Source organism: Capsicum annuum, unplaced genomic scaffold (assembly GCF_002878395.1).
Source record: "Capsicum annuum cultivar UCD-10X-F1 unplaced genomic scaffold, UCD10Xv1.1 ctg73819, whole genome shotgun sequence".
Classification (NCBI taxonomy): Eukaryota; Viridiplantae; Streptophyta; class Magnoliopsida; order Solanales; family Solanaceae; genus Capsicum; species Capsicum annuum.
Genome location: NW_025883871.1, coordinates 1 through 12,675, shown reverse-complemented (window position 1 = coordinate 12,675; position 12,675 = coordinate 1).

Here is a 12,675-nt window from a genome sequence, read left to right as displayed (position 1 = left end):
ATCCATCTCAACATTCACCGGATCAAATAAATTTGGGCATCTATTCCTCATGTCTTCTTTTTATTCCAAAGTTGCTTCTTCAACTTTCAGATTTCTCCACAACACTTCAACTGAAGCTATCTCTTTGCTCCTCAATCTTATAACTTGATGATCCAAAATTGCTGCAGGTTCTTCTTCATAGGATAAGGAGTCTTTCACTTTATGAAACACCAGATGAAAAGAACCCAAACTTGCAGGAAACTCTATCTCATACACAACTCCACCTATCCTTCTCACAATCTGGTATGGCCCTACATAGAGAGGACTCATCTTACTTTTCTTCCTGAATCGCATGACTCCCTTCATAGGAGACACTTTTAGGAATACCCAATCTCCAACCTCAAACTCTAAATCTCTTCTTCTAACATCAGCATAGGATTTTTGACGACTTTGAGCTATCTTTAGTCGTTCTCTAATGATTTTCACATTCTTCATTCCCTGATGAACAAGATCAGGACCAAACATCTACATCTCGCCCACCTTATACCATCCTATTAGAGACCTATGTCTTCTCCCATACAATGCCTCAAATGGTGCCATTTTAATACTGGAGTGGAAGCTGTTATTATACGCGAACTCTATTAAGGGAAAGTGCTCCACCGAACTACCTTTGAATTCAATTACGCAGGCCCGCAACATATCTTCAAGGTTATAGATAGTGCGCTCAACTTGCCCATCAGTTTGAGGATGAAATGCAGTACTAAAGTTCACTTGGGTACCTAGACCCCTCTGAAAAAATCTCTAAAACTAAGAAGGAAACTGTTTACCTCGGTCGGATATGATGGACACAGGTGCCCCATGCAAATGGACTATTTAAGCAATGAACAACTTAGCATAATCCTCACCCGAATAGTTAGTCCTAACGGGCAAAAAGTGGGCTGACTTGGTCAGCCTATCTACAATTACCCATATAGAATCATACTGGTTTTGGGGCTTCGAAAGTCCTATAATGAAGTCCATATTAATTATCTCCCACTTTTACAAAGGTAATGCTATCTCTTGGGAAGAACCACCTGGCCTCATATGCTCTACTTTAACTTGTTGGCAATTGAAACACTTGAAAAAAAAAAGCTAGCCCTAACACTCTTCATATTATTCCACCAATACATAGATTTTAGATCATGGTATATCTTAGTAGAGACTGGGTGAACAACATACCTCAAAGTGTGAGCTTCGTCAAGGATCCTCTTCCTTAACCCATCAACATCTGGTACACATAATCTACCTTGATACCTCAAAATACCATCACCACCAATTTTGAAGGACATCACCTTTTGCTGACCCACATATTTCTTGATCTGCACCAAGATAGGATCTTCAACCTTCTTGTCTTTAACTTTTGCACAAAGGGAAGATTTAGCTATCTCATGAACAACCACTCCCCTATCTTTGGAATCCAAAAGTTGAACTCTTAGGTTTGCAAGCAAGTGAATATCTTCCACTATCTCTCTCTTTCCTTCCTCAACATAAGAAAAACTATCATAGACAATCTACTGAGGGCGTCAGCTACAATATTTGCCTTACCCAGATGATAGTGAAGGCTTATGTCATAGTCCTTCAAAACCTCTATCCCATGCCTCTACCTAAGGTTTAGTTCTTTCTGCGAGAAAACATACTTTAAACTCTTATGGTCAGTGAAAATATCAACATGCACCCCATAAAGATAATGCCTCCAAATTCTAAGTACAAACACCATAGCTGCTAATTCCAAGTCATGAGTGGGGTAATTCTGTTTGTGCACCTTCAACTGCCGAGATGCATAAGCTACTACCTTACCATGCTACATAAGTACACAACCAAGTCCCATTCAGGACACATCACAATACACAACAAAACCCTCTATACCTTCCAAAAGAGTCAAAACACGAGTAGTAGTCAACTTGTCTTTCAACTTCTCAAAACTATTCCCACAAGAGTCGGACCATAAAGACTTTACCTTTTTCTTAGTCACTTAGTAAGCGGTGCATATATGGAAGAGAAACCCTCTATGAACATCCTGTAATAACCCACCAAACCTAAGAAGCTCTGAATGTCGGTTGGAGTCATGGGTCTGGGCCATTTTTTCACTGCCTCAACCTTTTTGGGGATCAACCCAAATCCCCTCACTAGACATAATATGCCCCAAGAAAGCAATAGCATTCATACAGAATTCACACTTGGAGAATTTTGCATACAACCTATGATCTTTGAGAGTCTAAAGAATAATTCAGAGGTGATTGGCATGGTCCTCCTCACCTTTGGAGTAAATCAAGATATCATCAATAAAAACTATGACAAACAGGTCTCGGAACTGACAGAAAACCCTATTCATTAGGCCCATGAAAGCTGCAGGAGCATTGGTCAACCCAAAGGACATGACTAAGAATTCATAATGACCATATCTGGTTCAAAAACCTATCTTGGGAATGTCTGATTCCCTAACTTTCAATTGATGAGATCCCGAACGAAGGTCTATCTAGGAAAAACATTTAGCACCCTGAAGTTGGTCAAAGAGGTCATCAATCCTGGGAAGAGGATATTTATTTTTAATAGTGACCTTATTCAGCTGACGGTAATTTACGCACATACGCAGGGAACCATCTTTCTTTCGGACAAAGAGTATAGGTGTACCCCAGGGAGAAACACTAGGTATGATAAAACCTTTATCTAGGAGATTTGCCAGTTGTTCTCTCAACTCTTTTAACTCTGGAGGAGATATTCTATATGGTGGAATCTAAATAGGACGGGTATCTGGCAATACATCAATGCCGAAATCTATCTCCCTATCAGGTGGAATTCCTGGGAGATCATCTAAAAAAACTTCTGGGAATTCATTTACTACTGGAACAGACTGAAGAGAAAGACTTTCAGTGTTAGAATCTCTAACCCGAATAAGATAGCACAAGCAGCCCTTGGAAATAAGTTTACGGGCTCTGAGATAAGATATGAAGTGCTCTCTAGGTGCTAAAGAATGCCCTTCCCACTCTATTGTTGGCTCATTTGGAAAAGAAAAGGTAACCTTTTGGGTTCTATAGTCTAGCATGGCGTAACATCGATCGAGTCAGTCTGTCCCTAAGATAGCATCAAAAGCAACCATATTAAGCTCTATGAGGTCTTCCCTAGTATCCCTACCAAGAATAGACACAACACAATTTTTGTATACCCTTCTAGCCAAAATAGAATCACCCACCGAAGTGGAAACAGAGAAAGGTTCAGCAATCATATCAAGCTCAAACCCAAAACCAACTGCCACATATGGGGTCACATAAGATAAGGTATACCCGAGATCAAGCAACACATATACATCACGGGAAAAGATTTGTAACATACCGGTAACAATATCTGGTGAGGTCTCCACCTCTTGGAGATTAGTCAAAGCATACAGCCGATTTCGACCACTCCCAACAGCTGAAGTGGTGCCCTTCTGAGGTGGTGGTGGTTCAGAAAAGATTGCCTTAGACTTGGAACCCCCAACACTCCTTTTAGCTAAAGGGCAATCCATCTGAAAGTGACCCATCTGACCATAAGTATAATACAAAAATGTGCCTAGCTGGCACCTACCTGGGTGATGCCTACCATAAGTCTCGCACTATGGAAAAGTACAATGTTGTTGTGCCACACTACCCTGAGACTGAGTATCCTGAGCTCTGGTCCCTGACTAGTCTGAAAACTCTAAGGGTACCTATCAACTAGGGGTATGGGCCTTGGGGTACTAGCTGTAAACTGCGTCTTGCCCCAAAACTTTTTCTTTTGCTATTTGTTACCCCAATTACCACCCTGCTACTAATTGGGGTTCTAATCCACTAATTAGGCTCTCTTTGCCTACCTGTCCTTCTCTCTGGACTCAACTATCTTCTTTTTTATATCCTCAACCTGATGCATGTGGACTGTCAGCCTAGCAAAGTCCAATTCCCTATTTAGTATCGCCTCTAGATATTCAAGAACCAGATCATCTGAAAGGCCGGAAGAAAACTTCCTTATTCGGGCCCTCATACTACTCGTCATCTCAGGAGCATAATGGGCCAACTGATTAAACTTTAAAGTATACTTTTGAACACTCATCTTACCCTACTTAAGGTTCATGAACTCCTCTATTTTGGCTTTCCTCAACTATACAGGAAAGAACCAATCAAGAAAAGCTTTCACAAACTCATCCCAAACTGTGGTCTCAACACTTTCTCTTTTTGCATCCTTCTATTCTTTGTACCATTGGTTCGCTACATCCTTAGGATGGTATCCTGCTAACTCAACCCCTTTCACCTGACCCACATGCATAATTCTAAAAATCTTCTCTATTTCATCTATGAACTCCTGTGGGTCCTTTTCTACCTTAGTGCCCAAAAATTTAGGCGAGTTTATCCTCATAAATTGGCCCACCTTAGTAGCCTCAGAAGTAACAGATACTGGCCCAGTATCTTCCAACCTCTGAGTCTGTGCGGCTACCAGCTGTACAAGCATGTGAATGGATTATCTGAATTTTGTATTCGATATGTCCCTCTATGAAGATTGAGGGTGGTTAATATTTATCCTTAGAGCTCGAGGAGGACTGGTCAAGACAGGAGGTACTCCTAGAGTAGGAACAGCATCTAGAGTGTGTGCTCTGTTATGGGTCCGCATCCCATGGGTAGGGCAGACTTCATCATCCTGAGCATCCTGGTTGTTAGAACGACGAGGAGGCATGACTGTTTTTTGAAATACAATAGATCACTGATTATGGGACAATTCTAATTCAGACTTTAAGGCACGAACTAAATCACAAAGAAGAGAAATATTCCTAAATGCCTACTAGCCTCCTACTTATAAGTGTGGTACTCTACACACCCATAAACAAGACTCTACCTAATGCTATTTTGCAGACACCCTGGGACCATGAACCGTGCTCTGATACTAAGATTGTCACGACCCAAACTAGGGTTTAGCCATGATGGACATCCCGAACCATGAAGGCCCAGAACGCCTTTCTCATTCTGGTAATTATGCACAACATTTATATGATAATCTGCTATGGAAACATGGTCAATTCTGAAATCAACATAACTATGGAAAGTATAAATCAGCTACATCTGAATAACATCTGACTCAGTCTGCGAATCTCTACTAAATGAAAATCTAATAAATATCTAAAACTTAGATAAGGCCCCCAGTAGACTGAAAACCATATCTAATAACAATTGTCTAAAAATAAAGCTGGCCTTCTGGAATTGAGAAGGCTCACCAACTGGACATTGCAACTCTATCTGAATGAAATCTACTGCTTTTCTGGACCCTTAGATTGAGCCTCAGAACCTAGACAGAGGAGGGGGGGTCAATACAGATGTACTGGTGTGCAAAGTAATCCAAAATAAAGCTTTTCTATAAATAAAATAATAGAGAGAAATTTGTCAAAACATCATACATAAAATAGTTTTCAAAACACATGGGCACTTTTCTGAAAAGTCATAAATCATTCTTGACAATGTAGTTTCTGATCTTTGTATTAATTCTGAGTTAGGTGGCACTCTCCTACAATTCTGATATTCCACGGGCGGTATAGAATCCGCCATTGACTCGGTGGGGGAGCCCACAACCCAAGTGTGCCACAAGGGATAGAGTTTCTGATTCTGATACGCCATACGGCACTAGGCCAGCGTAATATAATATACCCGATTTGACAAATCACGGTTTTAGTCAATGATTTGACTGAACTCATGCCTTCTTTGGGGAACCACCTAACCTCTCTTTATGCCCAATTTTATCCTATTCTGAATCATGCATTATTCTAATTTCAACATCTAAAAATTTTGACTTTAAACATGCATTCTATTCTGTTCTGAATTACCATGACATAATCTGAATTGGTGTCGTCATACCATGACTTGTATGTCCTATTTTTGAGCCATAATGTGTCATGCATAATTATTTCATTAAAACATAGTTCAGACCACCCAAACATGCAAATGGTATAAAAGATTTCATATTTCAAAAACACAAGTCAAAACTATACTAAGATTATTCAAACATATAGTGGTCATGTGCTTTTCGCAAAATCATGCTCGCTTTCATTATATGAATATTTTCAACATTTATCAACATGCATAACCCTCTCTTTTTATTTTGAAATCATATTCAAGTCATAGCATAAATCAAGATATTTCATATCATGCTTTTCAAGATGCATTCAAACAATTTCATAATATATCATAAGTAAATGAAAACCATCACAAGAGAAGGATTTTTGATGAATCATGTTCTCAATTCAATCATCAATCTTAAAACACATGCTTACATCTATATATAATTTTAAATCAATTTGGGAGAAGGCCTAAAGACCAAGACAATTCCATCAAGTATTCTAAAACATGATTATATTCATAAATCTAAAAACCCTTTCTTAAAATCATGATTTCTATTCCCATGAGATTTTAGGAAAACCCCACGTACCTTAACCTTAAAAGATAATAGGTAATTCTCGAATCTTGCTGATTGGGGATTCCAAATCTTCAATCGCGCTGAAAATCCATGATTGAATCTTGAGTTATTTGGGATTCTTGTTTGAAATCCTAGAGAGTGTTCTTGATGATTTTTGATGCAAGTATGAATAATGTGCTTAATTAGGGTAAAAATCTCGTGTTTAAGCTGAAAAGTATGTGGAAAATACCTAAAACACCCTTAATATGACTGATCTTAAATACTGAAATTCCCAGGTACGTGCAGCAGACCATGCATCACATGCTATATCCTACCACACTGGAGCATGCGACGCATGCTATATCGCATACTGCCACCGTGCATTGGACCATGCGACACATACAAATCGCATGATGCCACTATTTTGGGCATCCAAACATGCCCTAAACGATGTTCAAAAATTCTGAAACTCACCCAATATGCACTATTTACATCCCCAATCATGAATCAATAAGAAAATCTAAAATCAAAGGTCCAGAAGGTCCAAAATAAATTCTCCAAAGTTTTAGAAGCTAAAAATGATTCTAAGCCTCTTTGACACTTAGAATATTTTCAAGTTTTCAAGGCTAAGAGTTACTATTAGGGACTAACTCACGCACGACTTTTTATGGGTTGTTACGCTTGGTCACCTTAAGGATACGATAACATGCATGGAGGACTGTTTTGAGCCTACCATTGAGCATACCATGCATCAAGAACATGAGTTGAAGATTGCTTGGAGCATTAGAGACTTGAGGACTCACGGCTTTGGACACTTAATGGCTCACAATTTTGGAGCCATTTTCATTGTGGACATTTTGGTCACTTTACTTTGCCTAAATACACTCTATGGCTACCCCTATCATTAAAGGTGGTGTAGTCATTTTGTCTCCTTTTGTAATATACTATAAATAGGACATTTAGGTCTTCTCTTATGAGTTGTTTAATGATGAAAATATGTGTAAGACCTCATAAAATTCTAAGTCTAAATTTAGCTCCTTAAGATCTTCAAAAGCTCCAACACTTAGAAGAAAATTTAGCTAAGTGTTTAAGACTTAGTCTCATTTAAGCCTCCGAACTTTAGGGATTTATTTGACGATCTTCCCGACCTCCGTTTTGCAATTTTCAAGTTACGTTACAATGGGGCAAGTCAATAGTACATCCCGGGTTTGTTTTAGAATTTTTGGAATCCGTTTAGGGTATGTTTGATTTTCAAACCAATAGCAACATGCGATTAGCATGCGATGCATGCTCCATTCCTGTCCAGTGGAGCATATGACACATGGTCTATCCCTATGCACCGAAGCATGCGACGCACGCTCCATAGCATGCTCCAAAAATTTTTAGCATTCCAGCTCCACGTTTTAAAGGGTTAAATGGGTATTTTTCCACCCCTATATAAGTCCTAGACATGAAATTTAGCCCTCATTACACAAAAATATACTCTCTTTTCTCAATTTCTCTCAAGAACAAGGCTAGGGTTTCAATAGGGGATCTAAATTCAAGACCCAAATCTAAGAATCTCTCCATCAATCTTCCTAAAATTAAGAACTAAGGTAAGGATAGTGTTCATTCATGGATTCCTTTCATCCATGAAGCCCAAAAATCTTGTTTTAAAGTATGTATCATGCTATTAATGTTGTGGACTTTTTTTAAACCATGTTGATGATTTTGAATGATTCCAAGTTGGAATCTTTGTGTGCTATTATGAATCTATGACATCATGTGAATTGAAAGATACGAATTGAATTAGTTTTAAAGTGTTAATTGTTGATCATGCCTATGCCCAAAGTTGTGCATGCAAGGTGTTTGATAAAATACCTAAGAACATAGAAATTATGCATATTATCTAGATTATGACCTAAGTGATATATGCATGCCACATCCTTATGTTTAATTGATTTCCATGCTATTGTTGTGGAATGTATATGTTATTGGAATGCCCATACCATTAGAGTATGCAATCATACCATGAATAATTGCATTTTTATCTATGTATAGTTTGATGATAAATATGTGCCTTATGAAATATCCCCAACTATCATATTATGAATTGTGGACTTCTATCATGTGTTCAAAAAGTGTAAAGTCTTGTCAATTTCATTCTATAGAGTTCTGGGGGTACTTCTACCCAAAAAATATAGTTGTGTTCCTATAGCCATGTTATTTTCTCATGATATTTTCAGTCAAGCCATATTCCATAGACTTCAGTCAGTCTCATGACTCAGGAAAACTTATGTAAACTTGGTATTAGTCCAGTCCTACTCAGTACTCAATAATCTACATAATCTTAGTAATCTCAGTACTCAACAAATCTCTGTAATCTCAGTCAGCTATCAGATCTCAGTAGTATTTTGTCAATCCATGAAATTTAGTAAACTCAGTCCAAATCAGTTTAGTTAAATCAGTTTAGTGTCTATTCAGTTGGGCGTAGGATTCAGCACCGAGTGAACTCATGGATGGGGACTCACCTAAGCCAGAGGGTACAATCCCTAGAAGCAATCCTTGGGTTCCAGAACTACGTAAACAGCGTAGGTTTAGATGTCCCTACCCATAGGGTCAATACATCTCATTCGAGTTTTCCTAATAGCAGGGTAGATGGAAAGAGCTCCCAAATAGAAAAGGGTTTACTCACAGTTTGTCTTTCCCATGGCACGGTATTGACACCCTTCTAACTGGGGTTACAGGTTGGACCCCACCAGTTCAGATTTAGGGCATGTACGTTAGATGATTACCTCCTACAGTTATAGTTACAGATACAGTCTCAGTCTCAGTCTCAGTTTCAGTAACAGAACTCAGATAGTTCTTCAGATTTAGGACTGTCAGCTATAGTTAGTTCATTACGGAACTCAGCTAGTTCCATCAGAGTCTAGACTGCTAGATACAGTCGCTTAGCATTTGTATATCAGTTATACGAAACTCATGTTATTAGTATTCAGATTTAAGACTGTCCGATACAGTCAATTAGATCAATTCTTCATAATCAAAACTATCAAAACAATCATTCAATTATCCATGTTAGTAAACTCAGTTGTCAGCTTATTAGTAATATAGTTAATATATATTCCAGTATTAGTAAACTCAGATATCAGTAAATCTATGTCATCATTAGACTCAGTAGTCAGAACTCAGTATTCAGTCTTATCATGATGTCATTTATAGCTATGTATTGATGCATGTATTCTCACGTTCATATCATTCAGTCAGTTAGTATAGTTCATGCATATGAACACCATGCATTCATCCTACCTCACTTGCATACTAGTACATTCAATTATACTGACACATTCGCGCTATAGTGTTTTATTCTATGCCATAGGTTCAGAAGCACACGCTCCAGAGCATCAATAGCATTTCAAATTCTAGTATCAGTAGATTAGCAGTGAGTCCTCATTATTCGAGGATGATATGATTACTCTATTATTATTTATTATTCTAGTTCAGTATCAGTATATGGAGTTAGTTGGAGACATATTCCTTCAACTCTTTATTCAGTTCAGTTTAGAGGCTTTCAGACTATAGCATGTCCAGGAAGTTGTTATCAGTTTTGGTATTGTTATACCATATTCATACATTATTTTTATTAGACATTTATTCAGTTTGGAACTTTATGGCCTTACAGCTTAAATTTTGCATATATTTTTAGTGTATTATTTAGTGCTCAGGTACAGATTTCAGTCATGGGTTAGCTTGTGGTCCTTTAGGGTCATAGGTACCATGTAGCATTCTGGTTCAGAAAATCAGGGCATTACAATATAAGACATTGAAAATTCTCTCTCTTGCGAGTAGACCACCTTCGTGTAGTTTTTAGTTAGGGCTTGGATTAGTCATTGTAGTTTAGGGCTTGGAAAAGCCAATATTATTCTTTGCTTGGAAATGGTGGATCTTGAGGTGAGTTGGTTCCCTTGGCGGTCACCGCAAGAGTATAGTGTTGTTGTTACATTCATTAGGGGGTTTTGAGTTTAATATACTCTATAGTTCCTAATCTTTGTAATAAGCTATGTCTCACTCCCTTGGCGGTCACCGCAAGAGTGTGTTTGTATCTTGTACCTATTTTTATTGTTGAATAGGAATCTTGTGTTCATTATGTTCATCTTTTTCTTGTTGTATTATTGCTATTTTGGTGTTAAAAACACTTATAAACTCATGATTCTTGTGGTGTTGTTGTTGGCCGAACTAGCACTCAAAGGGGTCCTCAGATTGCTCTCAATTTGTGGACTATTTTGTGTAGTTTTTGTGCCTTTCATGGTCTTTTTTGTATCATTTGGTATCATATCATGGCTTAATCTTGTTCCTACAAGATCAATCTTGGGCTCGTAAACTTGAAAATAAAAACAGGTGTTAGAAAATTGAAAAATCAAAAAGAAGAAAATCAATCTATTTTTGTGTCTTGGCCTAAATTATGGTGTTATTATTGTTTTGGCCAAGACTTGTGTGAGTTTTGCTTGTCTTATTTGTTTCTTGTGTTGGTTTTGTTTCTCTCTAACACTCCTTGAGTCTTAGTCCATGTTATTGAGCTAAGTTTCAAGTTGTGTGGTGGTAATTGTTGGACGGCTTCTTGTTGTTGTTCTTGGAGTTCATCTTGTTGTGTTGAAGAAGTAGTTTCAAAGGGTTGTTTGATCTGGAAACAAGAAAAGAAGTGTGTAATGCCCCGAAAATCTATCTCGAGATGTCACATGGTGCTTAGGACCACAAGTGATCCCAAGCTAACCCATGAACTGACATAATGTTAAGTAACTAATTAAATATGTATGAAATAACTAAATTTACTGTACGGAAACGTAATAATGATGGAAACGTAATAATGATGGAATCTATGAAAATACAATTCTGGTACAAATTTTACATTCTGATAAAACTGAAGGATAAAACCGTTTACATAACTCACACTGACAGACATCTGTAAAGCCTATACTATACTAAATACAGATAGCTAGGATGCGACCCCAACTACCACTAATCAATACATAGGAGTACTAAAGTAAAGAACGTAAATAATATCTAATTGAAGTCCCAGAAATAGGAGGACTCATGATCTGCTGGCTGAAATTTGTAATTTTTTGAATATGGTATGCATGCTACAACTCGTACCTACATTATGAGACAATGTAGCATATATACATATATGTGGATCAGTACTTTGAGGATATAATGAGTATATCGGAGTGAATTCATAAGTAAAACATTATCTCATTATCATAGTTTGTAAAATAATTTATGCTAAATGTAAATGACTCTTATAAGAAAGAATATCTGAAATACTAAAAATAATAATCATGAGAAGAAAATCATGATTTATAAATCTAGTGAGTCATAACATTTAGTTCTAAAAACTGTACTTGAATTCTCTCTTTAAATCATGTTATCTAATGATAGAAAGGACTCACTCTTAAATCTAAAATCTGAAAGCTAAAATTTGTAGCTAATATCATTCTGTAAAGCATAATCTGAATAAAATTTGTGATCCTTGACACTTAGTTTTCTAAAAGCTTTAATGTAAATCTTTTACTTTAACTAGCAAGGAAAATACTTTAAAACTATTATGAAAATCTTTACTGTTAGGGAGGTTCTTCTAACCGACATAAACTATGTGAGCTAACATGGAGTCCAATGACTCATCCTCCTAAGGAAGAAACCTCACGTTAGGGAGAGGCGTCATACTCTTGCCGGGGAGTATAACCTGAGCTAAGTGATCACAACTGTACTGTAACCCATATTGGAATGGGAATAATCTCATAATCTATACCTACGTTAGCTACGTAGTTCTGTGGAAGTAGGATGCGCTAAACCCACACTTCCCGCTCAGTCCTAAATACTACTCCCTTTAAATCTGTATGCTCATTCTGTTGGAATTCCACTTTAAAACTAGCATAAGGTTTTATCCGAGACCAATTATGCACTTATATAATAAATCTATAAAAAAAGTTATTCTGAATTTTGTAAACCGTAGAAATTCTATAAAGTGGATTCCATAGATAAATTGAGGATTAAAAGATCAAAGCTTTACTATAATCTATAAATACTCTGATCATAAGATTCTTAAAGCATCATCTTTCTTAAAATAATAGTATTCAATCTTGGGTTAATAACCTATGCATTAATCTCATGTCAAAACATCATAATCATCATGCTTGATAATGAAACAATGATAATTCATCTCAAAATCTGTAATTTAGTGCAATAGACATGAAAATATGAAAATAGACATGCAATTCATCTTCTAAAATTGTT